Raw genomic sequence first — 14,411 nt, 5'->3', positions numbered from 1 at the left:
GACGTTTGGCATGGAATGGCCCAAATCAGAAGCTACGGGAGTTCCTTAAGCTCAGCTCAGACCCAAACGATCAACTCTGGGCCATCCAACGGGCCGATGACGCTGCCACAGCCCTACATCTACTGGCTGTCGTCTAGGCGGGGGGACCAGATCCCCAAATTGCTCGTTGGATAAACAAAAGTTATTGCACTCACTCACTTCGCCGGCCATGCTCAGTATTGTAACGATATCCTGCCAGGCTGTAGCCACTTGAAGGTGCAAGAATCGGGTAAAATCCGAAATCCGAATATACGGCCAGGCTTTGTAAAAACACTGCGAGTCGAGCACCATTACACCGCCAAAGCGTCCTTACGCTTGTCCACGCATTCAGTTATACCGCTGGGCTATTGGCTCGAGTAAGAGTTTGGGCGATCTCCTGTATTTTCTAGTTCATTACAATGCAGCGCGCGCCAAAACAAGAACGTATAAAACGTTCGCGACAAACTGCGCAAGTCACGCATCGAGATGGAATAATCAGCATAGGTTCAGCTTCGCCGAGACTCGGAGATATGCTCGACACTCGTGAAGGCGCCAAATTACGCGCAACTCAATAGAGTCCAGAGGTACGGCCGTGCAAATACCGCCGCTCGCCTTCCAGGAACTTCCAAATCAACAGCCGACCAACAAGTGGCACAGGAATAATACGGCGCACGTTCAACAATTCGCTCATTAATATACGCTCGCTCGTGCGACGCCGCAATCCGCCGTCATTACACGGGGGCGAAGAAAGCCGAGTGCATTAATCAACCCGCGCCAGTTTGCTTGCGAAGCTGAAACGCGGCCTACATATACAATGCGAACCACGTCTCCGCTCTGTGCATATACATAAACCAGAGTTAGGAAAAACGTGACAGCCAACTAGACGTAAATAAGTTATCCGCAGGAACACTTCGCTACGGAGGAAGCGCCAGTGGCCCTCCAGACATCACGAACGTGGCCAACTGGGGCACACATGCAGGACAGAACGCGCACATAGCCGACACCACCACGCCGGCAGCGCTATCTTCAAATAGGTAGGCCCTGAGGAGAATGTCAATGAGGATAGGAACGCAAAAAAAAAAAAGCGCGTCATTTGCATAGTATCGAAAAGATGGTAAAAAAAAAACACGCCGGTCAACATTTCTTTCAGTGTTGTGCTTTCAAGCAACAGGAACGAGCGCTGCTGCTGCCGGGGCCAAAGCTGAAGCCGAAACCAGTTTGCAACCAACTGCATCGACTTTCTCCATAAACGAGCGAAAGCGGCGGAGACGCTGGTATAATCGCCTCCGGCCCTGGAGCTCTCGCTGGGGGGTGCGATATATAACGCCTTATCTGAACTCTCTGACTCGACGAGTTACAAACCCGCTTCGCTTTCGGTTCAGTTGCGAATGCAAATTTGGGACAAGCTCAGCCTCCTCATGCACTGCAGCGGACCTATGCCACCAATGAAATTCCCGGACGCTCAACCTCCTCCTGTTCCTCTGCGAATGCATATTCTGACTGTGGAGAGAAAGCGGTCGTAAAAATCTTTATCGAGGAACCGAGGGAAAGGGTACAACCCTTTAACCAATGCTCTTCAGCGTGAAAGCGAAGGATAAGTAAAGCAGGCATTAGGTACATGCACTTTATAAGCGCTTTATCAAAAGCCCTTAACCAACGGTGTCAGGGCTTCGGTGGTGTCTATAGTGGCCGCAGTCAACTGGAGGAATCAAACGGGTTAAGAAGGAATCCCGCATTTCTTCGCGCGTCGGCCAGAAAATAAACGAAATAAATTAGAAAAAGCAGGCGCTAGGGCAACGAAGAGACACAAGTCGGGGCCATTCTCCAAAGGACTGGCACGGACGACCGGCCGGCGGTGGGTCCGGGAGTGAGACACTGGGGAAGGGTTGTAAGCCGTCCACAGAAGTGGACCTGAAAGAGAGACCTGCTGGCTGTCGCCTCTCTCTCGGCTGGCTGGCTGGCTGTTTAACAAAACGACGCGGGCCGCGATAAACCAAGTGGCAAGAAGAACAGGCAGAGTCAACGACTTCCTGCTTGGGCGCAGCTCGCGCCAGACGACGCATACAGAAAAAAAAGGGGGAGGGGGGGTAGACAGCCTTCTCAGCTGCTTTCTTCCCGCGGTGGTTTCGCTGAACAAGACCGGCCCTTTCATCTTTTCAAACGCGGTTAGCGAGACCGACCTGGACGGCTTTCTGAAAGGCTCGCCGACCGACCGACCGAGTCAATGACGACTCCGTAGACTAGCGAAAGTTCGGCCCCCATCTCCGACCAACAGCTGGGCCAGCTGGTTAGCTAACCGCGCTGTGGCGATGCGACCTCGCGCGCGCTCCACATCGGCGGGACCTCCACCTCGGAAGACCCGTGGCGTGAGCGATGATGACACCTCGAGCTCGCCTCGGGCGCGTAAATCGCCCAGTCGTGAATTGACCGTACTCTCTCTCGTAGGGAGGGCACCAACTCGGCTGGGAGCAGCCGCGACTGGATGCAAACGAGACTGCAGAGCGCGCTGAATGCGAGTGCCAGAGAGCTCGTCCGGCCGACTGCGCTCTCCATTGACCCCAGTGGCCCCGTAAGGACTCTTGATATGGCGCCGGGCTTCCGGCCAAAACCGAGTCACCTCGCGCACAACCGTAAAGTCGCAGAAGCCAGACTCCGCCGTATCTTGAGGCAGAAGGTGTCGAAAACGGGCCGATTAAATTTTGACCCAGACGCTTGCATGTATTGTCTTATCTGAACCCGCACAAGGAGATTGTTGTTCTGTTTTATGGCACATAGACAACTGAGGCCATCATGCGCCAAGAACAAGGTATAGGAAAGGTCTTTTGTTGAATATTATAGGAATGCAAGAATCATCCTTGCTCTAGCGGTCCTTAAACATTAATATTACCCAGTGAACACATACACAAATTTTATAAATGGCTGCAAGTAAAAGCTTTAAAGAGGGCCGGGTAACCTCAGTAGCTTTCCTTGGCTGCGCAAGGATCCGCACAAGGAGATCCTATCGCGGATTATGGCACCTCTCCCCGCACAGTCTGTTGGGCGTCAGAATTCCACATATGAACGAAAGCATGTGGCTCTTACAGCAGCTGCTGCAACGTACATAACATACCACTAAGAATAAGGACAATGAATCAATACTTTCGTGCCTAACAAACACTGTGGGCAGCAATATGAGGTATTTCGTGGCAGAGGGCTGCAAATTCATATCGACCATATCGCAACACAGCCGTGTTTGTACACTTCGCCACAAACAACCAGTAGCGGCCGACACGTTCAGGACTGAATACGCGCTGAGCAGCCGTGTACACAAAGCTTATAAACAAAATTAAATTGACGCTGGAGTTCTGCCTTGCGACGAAAACACAGACGTACACAAACGGATAATCGAACAACAAAAACAGACAAGTTCCAGAAGAAAAGGCACTTTCAATAAGCGAAGTCAACATAGGATTCCTTTTTTCAAGGGCGCGCAACTAAGTGGGGCAGACAGGATGTTGTAATCGATTATTTTATTACTTTCTCCCCAAATGTGCGATCACTAGCGCTATTTAACTAACATCTCGTCTCCCATTAACGGCCTCTTGCTGCATTTCTATTTTCTAATCCTTCCCACCTCCGTCCTTTCTGAAGGTATTCAAATTCGTTTCCATTTTTTTGCTTTATTTTTTTTTAACCTGAACGCAGCATGTTTCTGAATACTTCATGAAATTTAAAAAAAAAACAGATCCCTCAACCTCTCGACAAATTTCTGCAGATAACAGGAAAAATAAAATAAAAAAAATCACTCCCGGAACGCGGCGCGCAGGTGCAAAGCTCCTGAACAGCAAGGCTTCGCTCCCTTCCCAGTTTGTTTCCACAAAGGCTTCCGCAGTTCTCCGTGTACATCGCATGAGAGACAGGTTTACCCCACTAAACGACCTAGAAGACCGTCCAAAAACGGTGCGGGGTAACAAAAGAGGAGATAACCACTATACCCTACAGCGCCGACTAAAGTGCATGCCGGCTAAGCGGCCGTATCACTGCTCAACACGCGAATCGTAAAACATGCCGCGTTACAGCCCTTTTACAGTCCCATCATTTCTGCTCGCGGTTATATCAGATGGCCAGTGGCCCGCTGAAAATAATCCAGTCGGGAACATTCACGCGCCCCGAGCGCGGACCATATACAGGAAAGTGAAATTCGAAAGCAGTCGACCGCTCCGGCGACCTCTGCAGAGACAATACAGCCAAAACAACATAACACACATCGGATTAGCTGCGGGTCCATGATTCCGATCTTCCTTTTACCGAACCGACAAAAACCCTTCGCGTCTCTGGACAAACATATGCAACTCGTAAAATCCAGGCATTTCACCCGTGTTTCCTTGCTGGAGACTGCGGAGACTCGAGAACCTGCCTGCAACGGGAGGCCTCGGAATCCCCAAACACATCACCCTTACAGGCTACGCCACCACGCCGCTCTTCAGACTCGCGCAAATTTTCGGTTTGTCAGCCTTAGTCAAGATATATTTTTTTTCTTAAGTCTGGGAGTTACCGCGAAAGCAAACAGAAAAAAATGAACCCATATGACCTATAATTCTTGCTGAGCGACCTTTCTCAGTGCTCTCCAATGGTACGGATTTCAACACCTTCCGAAGCATGCAAATAAATTTTACGACACATACTTGGTGAAATGCGTACGCCCAGCAATACAATTAAATCTAAATTACAATATAAAAAAAGATCTGACGGTCAAGCGCGAGATACTAGGCAGTTGTTAGGCCGCTGGGAGCAGGAAAGTGATTCAAAGTCACCGACTTGGAAGGCAACTCCGACTTCCCGTATATAGCAACACAATTCTTAAAAAAAAGTTATATGCAAAGCACTACGTTACTTGTAATTTCGGCCTGGCTGCAGCAATGTTCCTTTTTTTTATTTTTGAACGCCACACGACAGACGTGCATCACAGGACTCTGGCATGGATATGAAATTGTAGGTGCTTTGTAAAAAGCGATGCAGATTATGCTGCGCGGATGTCTTCCGATCGGCAATCCGAGCAGCGTCTCAGTCAGTGCGCGGTTCTACAAAGGCAGCCGACTCGGAAACCAGTTGCAGGGAGAGCGCGACTGCACAAGCCGCGTCATATGTTCGTGCCCTAAACACAAGGGGAAACTACAATTAGGCCTGCACCTCCGGCTCAGTGAAAACGCCCTTTACCCCGAATAGGAGGCGTGACCACACCCACGAGGTTAGCGCTAGTATGTCCCTCCATTTTTTTTCCTATTTGTTTTCTTTACTCGTGACTACCAACTCTGCGTCGGGCGACCAAACAAGGTCAACTAAAAGGCCGCACGGTCAGACATATAATTAAAGGAACACCAAGGATCGCCAACTCAAGTTCGCCTGTATCGACAGATTACACCGTTCTAATGAACGGCATTCTTTGAGCGGCAATTAGAACCCAATTATAACGGCAATGAGGCTGCTTTCATCACAAGCGGAGCTCTTATAATGCAAAAAGGCCAGAATATGAAACACAGGTATTTGGTGCCACACACCGCCTTCGCAAGCAAGCTGCGAGAGACTCAATGCTTGTCTGAATGCAGGTCTCTGAGGCTAATAAGTTCCTTTCCAGTCGACAATCACTGATCAGAGTCTATTATACTCTTGACATCATCACTAACGTCACGGGCTTCGATGAGTTGGTCGAAAAGAAATAAACATTCCGTTTTTATCAAGAATTTCCTCAGCAATTAGTAGGTGTCTGTTGCGGCCGAATTACATCTCCACAGCTATATATAATATGGCAGACAACCCGAAGTAGAAAACTGGGTGCAGTTGTCCTCAGTGTCCTATGAAACGGTGGAAATTATCCTTAGGGTGGCACCAAGGCAGAGGCGTGGTCGGGACTGATCCGGCATTGACACTTCAATGAAACCAGGAACAACGTCGCATCCGCGAACCATTCCGCTCGTGTACAGACAACTTGTGCGTGACGTCACGAGCGCCATCTTGGGGTACTGAGGCTAGCTAGCTTCCACAGTGTGCGCGCCAAGGTTCTCGCTTCCCTCTTTGGCCTTAAACATGACGGCCGCTATGTCGTCTCTGCTACGTATTGCATGCAATCTGCGAACTATATAGTTGCATTCTATGCCCAGCAGAGTATGCGCAATGGTAACAACTAAGGCACGTGCTGTGTCCTTATCACTGCGATGCGAACACGCACGCTCTGCCAGCACCAGGGTACATGCAACAAACAGCCTGACAGGACACACAGCTGTGCCGGCGATGCATCCAACGATGGAAGGCACGCCATAACGTCCGACAAAAAAAGGATGTGTGTTAGGGTTCGTACGAGTTGGAGATAAACTTGGCAGACTTATTTCCACCGCGGTGTCCTTTACTGCGAACATACTGGAAGCTCCCAACAAGCTGAGCCTCCACCGAAGAGTAAGTAAAAAAGGCAACGAACGTACCGTGGGACACCGAAATCCGCACCCTTGAGTTGCCAAGGCCGGCATATTACGACAGTCGTCTTCACTCTATCCTATTCTGCCGTACTCATCCACGGTGCCGACTGGTAGCTCCCAGAGTCAAAGTGAGCCCGGCAGTACCTCGGCGAATAAAGTAGGCTCAAAAAGGAGCAGAATGGAAATAAACCTAATATGATCCGGTGTCTATAGTCACATACAACTCAAGAATGCAGCGGCGAATGCCCCTCAGACCAGGCTCGTCCTGCCAATGGCAGCGTCCAGTTCTGACACTGCAGCAGAGGCTAGGTAAGAAAAGGACAGGGGCCTTTGTCCTCGGCTCCAGCGACCCGAAACTGTGTTTTCAACCTCCCCTCTTAACCTCTCATCACCCTTAGCCCGAACAACGAACGACTAACATGCCTAGTCTCTGAATCACGAAAAATGGTCGAAGCCATTGGCTGGAGGGAGCTACTTGAGGGTTATTCGGCGCTGCATTCTTGAGTTGTACCTGACTATAGTCATATCGTAGTCGACAAGCAACGACCGCAATGATCAGTGGAGTGAAGAAACAAGTGCCTGAGCATGATGCGCGGGCGTCTTTCTTCTGCTCTCAAGACAAGCTGCCGGTGGCGTTCAACAACGCAACGAACGCTATTGCACCGCATTGACGCACTCATCGGTGGAGGAACACGTGGAACGGCGCGGTTCAGAGGGGGTTTTCACATCCCACTTCAATCGTCACTTCAGCGCTATTAGACCGCTATATTTACAATGCGCGCCGCTCCAGGGCCCATTATAAAGGCTTCACGATGCAATGAGTAAATAAATACGCCCCGACAGAATTTCCAGTCCGCGACGTGGGAATGAGGTCGGGCTCGCTACTTCGCGAAAGAAGCTGGCGCCGAGTCAAGCGTGCGCCGGCGCTGGTTCCTTAGCCGTCGTCACTTTTTACGACGCGATCCTAGCGCCGTTACGCACGGGGGAGTCGAGTTTCTGGCGACGATGACAAACGACGCCCCAGAAACTGCCACCACGCCTTGGGCCAGCGTCACACTGCTCCCTCTGGGATTCGCAGCTCGGGATACCTTCGTTGGTTTGGATTATGGGGGTTTGACGTCCCAAAGCGACTCAGGCTATGAGAGACGCCGTAGTGAAGGGCTCCGCAAATTTAGACCACCTGACACCGTACAGTACACGGGCCTCTAGAATTTCGCCTCCATCGAAATTCGACCGCAGCGGCCGGGATCGAACCCGCGTCTTTCGGGTCAGATGGAACACCGGGTAGAGGAAGGTGAGACACAGTCCATAATTAGTTATAGGGACATGATGAACCATTACAAGACGGAGAGGCGACGTTACCCCGATCCTCACAAATCGCTTAGCAGAGAACAGCAGGCGATCTAGAGACTACAGGAAGATACAGGCAGGATCCTTCCCACACGCTTACCTTTAGAACAAGATGTACCCGGAAAGGTACGAGAAGGAATGTACTTCTGCAAGACTCAGTTAGGCACGCTGCAACACGTCATTGGAGTATCGTCAAGGCAATCCTCCCCTCTCTTACCTGCCCCACTACCCGACACCCTCCCTCGTCCTCCCTTACCGAGCGATGGGAAACCAGCCCCGCCGTGGAAGACCAGCTCGTCCTGATCTCCAGGGGCCAGGCGGCTAGGGAAGCATATGGGTCCCGTGAAGAGGGAACCACTCCCATCGACGGCGCCGCAGACGTCGAGCTCGAATCAATAAAGTTGTTTCTCTCTCTCTTTCGGGTCAGTAGCCGAACACCTAACCACTCGGCCACTGCGGCGGGCTAGAGATTCCTGCGTCATAACCACAAGTGCAGCGTCGAATATGGTGAAAATAGCGATTTCATCGAAGTATCAGAACCTATAAGTCACAAGACTTACTTTACAGCGATAGGTTTCGCAAGCTTATCCCTGGGGTTGCGTGAAATCTGTTATTACTTGCCATAAATTCTTGGCTGCATTTATTGTAGGTTCATTCAATGTAGGTTAAAGAAAGCTTGGTTCCGTTTATATTTCTGGCATGCCAAAAGGTGCCCTTAAAGTTGCATAGACGCCCAACTTTTGGGTGCGTGTTTTCTTCTTCGTAATGATGCTAAATGAAATATTATACGTTGAATACCACCTGGTATTCTCCTACGACCTCTAAATAATTTATAATCCAATTTCTTCTACCCGCCGCGGTGGCTCAGTGGTTAGGGCGCTCGACTACTGATCCGGAGTTCCCGGGTTCGAACCCGACCGCGGCGGCTGCGTTTTTATGGAGGAAAAACGCTAAAGCGCCCGTGTGCTGTGCGATGTCAGTGCACGTTAAAGATCCCCAGGTGGTCGAAATTATTCCGGAGCCCTCCACTACGGCACCCCTTTCTTCCTTTCTTCTTTCACTCCCTCCCTTATACCTTCCCTTACGGCGCGGTTCAGGTATCCAAAGATATATGAGACAGATACTGCGCCATTTCCTTTCCCCCAAAAACCAATTATTATTATCCAATTTCTTCCCAGTCCTCTTTCAGTTTCAACGGGTGAACGATGACTGTGACGTCTAAGTGTGGTCATAGCTCACGTGAGGGATGAAAAAACTGCAATATAATCGCTGCTTCAACATTTTTTGTCATCCTAGCTCTTGAGGAAGGCTGGCTTCAGCACTGTAGTCAAGTAAAACAAACAATAAGCGATTATATCGGAGTTTTTCCATGCTTCCCGTGACGCATAACCATACTTTGGCGTATGCTAAAGGTGTCCCCTGTGAAAGAGTTAGTTGGTGAAGAAAATTATTACGGGAAATAGCAGGCGCAGTGAATTCGTGAGCCATTTTCGTAGCGCGTGCGCAGGCCGTCTCTCGCCGCCAAGGAATGAAATTATAATTATTAAACACATCAAAACCGCGGGACTATAAGGACCAATGCGCATACGCCGTGAGGGACACGCGGTTCGCCACGACAGACAATTGCAGGCGCTGCGTACGGAGAGTTCTGCTTAAGTCATCGCACTGACGGAAGTCAGCTGGTTTTGGCTCATTTCTGCCCTGCGTGCTTCGTCCGTGTATTTCCAGAAAAGGGTTGTAGCGCCGAAAACGACAACGCAAGTATGCGAGACGGGAAAGGCGCAGCTTCCAACTCCAACTTGCCGCCTCGCTTGCTATGTGTTGTCTTTTTCGGCGCTACAGCCTTTTTCTGGAAACATGCACCAACTAGCCCCACTGCAAGTATTACTAAGTTACCGTCCGTGTATTACCCGTATTCGGATGTCGTCGTTTGTGAGCGTTTTAAACCATACATCAGTTTAACTTACGTATTCAGCTTTCTCGAAGCACTGGAGCAGCTAAGCGTTTATTTAGAACGTCACTGGGAGCAGTGCCGTGTTACCGGGGACTTTTGACAAAGCCGCCTAGTCTAACACCCCTGTACCTCCTGAAAGGCCTTTCCAGCAAAGGCGCCTCCATTCACATAAGTAACAAAAGCTTAACAAAGTAGCGACGCTGCTATACAGTGCAGCTGAAAGCTCAACACTCGTTGAGCTTTAGCACTCGTTGAGCTTTAGCAATTGATTAAAGGCTGACTGAGAAAGGGTTTAAAAATCGAAGTGGAATGCTTTATAGATTTCTTTCAGTCGGATCGTTCATGTATCTTACTCCCTCGACCAACGATCTATCGCATCAGCGGGTTCTGTTTATCACCTTGGCCACCGGTTTTTGCTGCACCATATTTCCGGCCATCCGGATTTGAGCGTGGTACATAAATATCTGCCCAAAAAGGAAAACAAGACAAACCTTTTTCGTAAGATAGTTTTAAACATTGTTAGCTGTTTGGATGCTTTCTTCTTTGCTTTTACATTTCTACGCAGGATGGCGTTACGATCGCAGGGCTCCAAAGGTCTCGACCGGGCGCCTTCCCCTCCAAGGCCCTTAGTTGCAAAGATGTTGCTTTTACGCCTTCCCTTGCGTAGCTCGACCTGCCCAACCCCCTGTCTCCTATCGGTCGCACCATATAACTCAGTTACAGCCCCACAGAACGATGTCACAAAGTCATCAGGTTAAAGAAGCACGGCCGGACGGCTAGATAGTCGCCCGGGCTATCTCCAGCAGCAGAGAGATAACAATCAGGAATCCACCCAGCAGCTGTATGGCGCTATCGCCGACGGCAGGGCACCAATGGCTTGTCTCAGAACAATTTTACTCTGACCCAACCGACCCCTCACCCGCACGTCAGTCACTTTCTGAACCCGCAGTCCAATCGGCGCCCAAAACGGTGCACCCTGACCCACTTCATGCTTGGCTCGTTCCTACGCCTAGGACCAAAGGAAAGAAAAACGCTTCAGCGCGACGACCTCTTCGCGTCAAACTTAAATACGCACGCCCTGTCAGATCTCGAAGGTCAAGACTGCGCCACAACATACAGGGTCACTGATGTAGTGCGGAAACAACCGCGCTACCTCAGGTAGTCCGGATTCTTAAAGATCGCTTTTTTTTTTCCTGCAACGCTTTTATTCCGACAGCCATTGCCGCTGACTTCAGAAATCTGGACGTCGTCGCACCTGGCGTTTTTTTAATGTTTTCGAAGCCGGCAGAATCAAACACCGCGTTGAAAATGTCGGAGGTGTACGCTGCTGCTACTACTATACAAGTCACAGTCACGTACTTACTACGTAGGCACGCATCGGTGAACGCCGATCAAGCGTTAAGCTCCCGCGGGCATACACACAAGACGGCCGCGCGCCGATCTGCAATTTATTTATTTATTTATTTATACATACTGCAGCGCAATCATACGGTTCGGCCACTACGAGCCGATCGCCACGGTCCGACGACCTTCAGAGAAAAAAAAAAAAAACTCCGAATTTAAAGAAAAATAAACGAATGAAAACTTCCGCGGGTAACTTAGAAACTCCGCAGAACGAAAACATCTAGAAGCCGGCAAACGCCGTAAAGCATACCCCTAGCTCCCTCCATTTCTTCGTTCGTCGCAACGTCGAGCAGTACGAGGCCTATGAAGCGCGCGAAACTGCGCCGATATTCGCGGGTCCGTATCGAGACCAGCGGGAGAGGTAGAAGACGAATAAGGAACAACGCCGGTGGAATCGGAATTTAAGAACTGAAAAAGTAAAGAAAAACGGAGATGCATCGAGCGTCCCGCAGCGGTGGGAAATGTAGGTCAACACCCCCTCCGCGCACAGTCGATGCCGCTGAGAGACTGTTACCAAGCAACGGAAGCGACTCCTCCGCCCGTGATGCTCCCACTGTTCTGTTCCTAAAAAACGGCATCGCTATTCATCTGGGGGCCAAAGGAAACGGAAATGAATACGAGGCGCGATAAACAAATCGTAGCGCTGCAGAAGACGAGGACACAGAACGGAGGCATTGCGCAAGTAATCCAGTAAAAAGGCAAGCGTCTCTGATTCGATTTGAGCGCTTAACGAGATCAGTGTGCCACGATGATTCCTCAGAAGCACTGGCACAAAGCTCTCGGGAACTCGAGATCGAAGAAGCCATTTCCCGCTCGAAGACGGAAGCTACGATATGGCGTCGAAATCAGACGACGACCAAAATCGACTGAGGCGTCATGAGAAAGCGATATGGATAATAGGACAGAAGCGTGCGACGGATGCGGGATTTGTTTTGAGCTCCGCTGTCCGAAAGGAAACTGGGCCAAGACTGATCTATTTCCGGTGCTGTCACGTCTTGCCCTGCACACACATCCTCTTTTTGGGAGGTGATAATCGCCCGCGCGCTATGACGTCCTATGCGCGAGGACATCGTATACCCATTTTCAGCTACTAGACCTGCCCGCTGACAAGTGACTGGTGCCTGCCGATATAAGCTTAGAGGAAATGCATTTACCGACTATTTACGTCTCGAATTGATGGTCCTAGGCGATGCTGACGCGATAAGGTGATCACACGGATATGCGGGGCTATTTTAGAGATGGGTTCTGAGAAACGCTGAAAGTGATGAGATATGAGTTGTCGTGGTAACAGTCGATAAAATCCATTACAGGAAGAATCAATCAGAATTTCATAAAAAAAGCAGCGTGAATTTTTAGTTCCCGTGACTCTTGCCCGGCATTTAGTGCCAGCAAGAAAGACTGCAAACCGCGCAGGAAAGCACGAGTCATGGCTATAATAACACACAGGCGTGTTCACTAATGCCTTGCACTCCTAATGATGCAAATAAAAGCTCCATTTGCGTCTCTTAAATACGTGAACAGCAAGGGTTTTCGCAGCGCGCTGGCACAACTGTCGCGACATCAGACCGGAAATCACCGAACTGCCCCAAAGACGGACGCATTCGCCTGCTCCCGGCAGTGGGCAGTGCCCGATATGGCCGCAAGCTAGAGCTAGTCAAGAAACACGTGCAACACGAGACCACGCTGCCAAAGCACCACGTTCCAAGTCAACCTTCGTGACGCTTCGCGCCGCCGCAGCTGCGTTCTTGGAAACAAACACGGGAGACGCGACGCCCCGACACCGTGGGAAAGTAAACATCAGCGCCGAATCCATGCAGTGGGCACGACGACGCATTGTGCCAGTCAAAAAAAAATTACAGCGCGCAGCCGGCCAACGCGTTTTCTTTGACCACGCTGAAAGCAGGGGCCCGCTGGTTGTCAAAACTGCACGCCATACATAGCCACTGCCGCTCGCCCAGTGCCAGTCTTTTGTTGTTTGGGAACGCCGTCACAAACTTCTGACACCGGAACGCTAGCAAAAATAAAGCGGTTACTGAATCGAGCAAATCGGTCTTGAAGATAATTACCTTGTTTTTTTTTGGAATCCGGCAGTTGTGAAGCGTGTGACGTCCCTTTCACGCACCGCGCCAAAGGCGCATTGTTCGCCTCACAGACGACGCTGGTCGGGGAAGAAAGACGCCGGACGCTGTCGCTTCTTGATGGAGCAAGAATGAACGGCACGGATCACGACGACGGTGCACTGGGAACGACACAAGACACCTCGTCGAGGAGGAGACACGAGACGAGGCCGACACAGAAGCAGCAGCGAACGACAACACGGGAGAGACACGCCGCTTCGTCGCCGGCGCACGCGGGACGACACACACACAACGGACAGGCAACGCGCGCGCTCTCGCTGCCTCCGAGACGCCGGTGGGCAACAACACAACGACGACGCTTCTCCGGCAGCTGAGGCACATACACAGAATCTAGCCCGCCCAGTTCTAGGCCATGCTCTGCTGAACAATGCGTCAGCAAGCCGGTTTGGCGTGGTGTCGCCATCTCTCGACGGTTTAGAACACGATTGCTCCCAGTTGGCACAGAGTTCGCGTTAATGTCCAAAAGGCGGCGCCACATTGTCATTGGTGCTGCCATTTTGTTTCTCGCAGTCACGGCCGGTCTCGAGAGGAGCGCTAAGCGCGCGCTGCCGCCGCTACTCGAGTCCGGTCGTGTCGCAGTCATGCTCGCAGCAAATTTTCGTGCACATTTCGCCATCTCTCGATGGTTTAGCGACACGGTTGATTCCAACTTGGTGCAATGTTTACGTGGATTTGCAAGAGGTGACGCCACCATGTCACTGGTGCTGTCATTTTAACGCGACAGCGTTAAGGAGCTCCTGTCGCAGAAAAGCCGGTGTCGTCGGCGACGGCGTCTTTGGCCGTTGAGTGAAAAATGTCGCATCTCGGTGGACACCTGAACCGCGCCGTAATATCCCCAGGTGGTCTAAATTATTCCGCAGCCCTCCACTACGGCACCTCTTTCTTCCTTTCTTCTCTCACTCCCTCCTTTATCCCTTCCCTAACGGCGCGGCTCAGGTGTCCGCCGATATATGAGACCGGTACTACGCCATTTCCTTTCCCCCAAAACCAATTATTATCATCCCTTACGGCGCAGTACGGGTGTGCAGCGAGAATTGTGAGAAAGGCATCATTTCCTTTCCGTTTTCATTTCAAGTTCCTTCCCTTACGGCCCGGTCC

General features: G+C 50.8%; 1 protein-coding gene across 1 annotated transcript in view; it reads right to left on the bottom strand.

The window, feature by feature from the left end:
- The window catches only part of LOC144105465 (growth arrest-specific protein 2-like), a 237,009-nt gene extending 223,325 nt beyond the window's left edge, over nt 1-13,684 (bottom strand). The window contains exon 1 of the mRNA XM_077638585.1: nt 13,242-13,684. The gene's annotated coding sequence lies outside the window, so the exon portion shown is untranslated. The remainder of the gene's footprint in view (nt 1-13,241) is intronic.
- Between the last annotated feature and the right edge of the window lie 727 nt (nt 13,685-14,411).

Source organism: Amblyomma americanum, chromosome 9 (genome assembly GCF_052857255.1).
Source record: "Amblyomma americanum isolate KBUSLIRL-KWMA chromosome 9, ASM5285725v1, whole genome shotgun sequence".
NCBI classification, from domain to species: Eukaryota; Metazoa; Arthropoda; class Arachnida; order Ixodida; family Ixodidae; genus Amblyomma; species Amblyomma americanum.
This window is presented reverse-complemented; position numbering and strand designations above follow the sequence as displayed.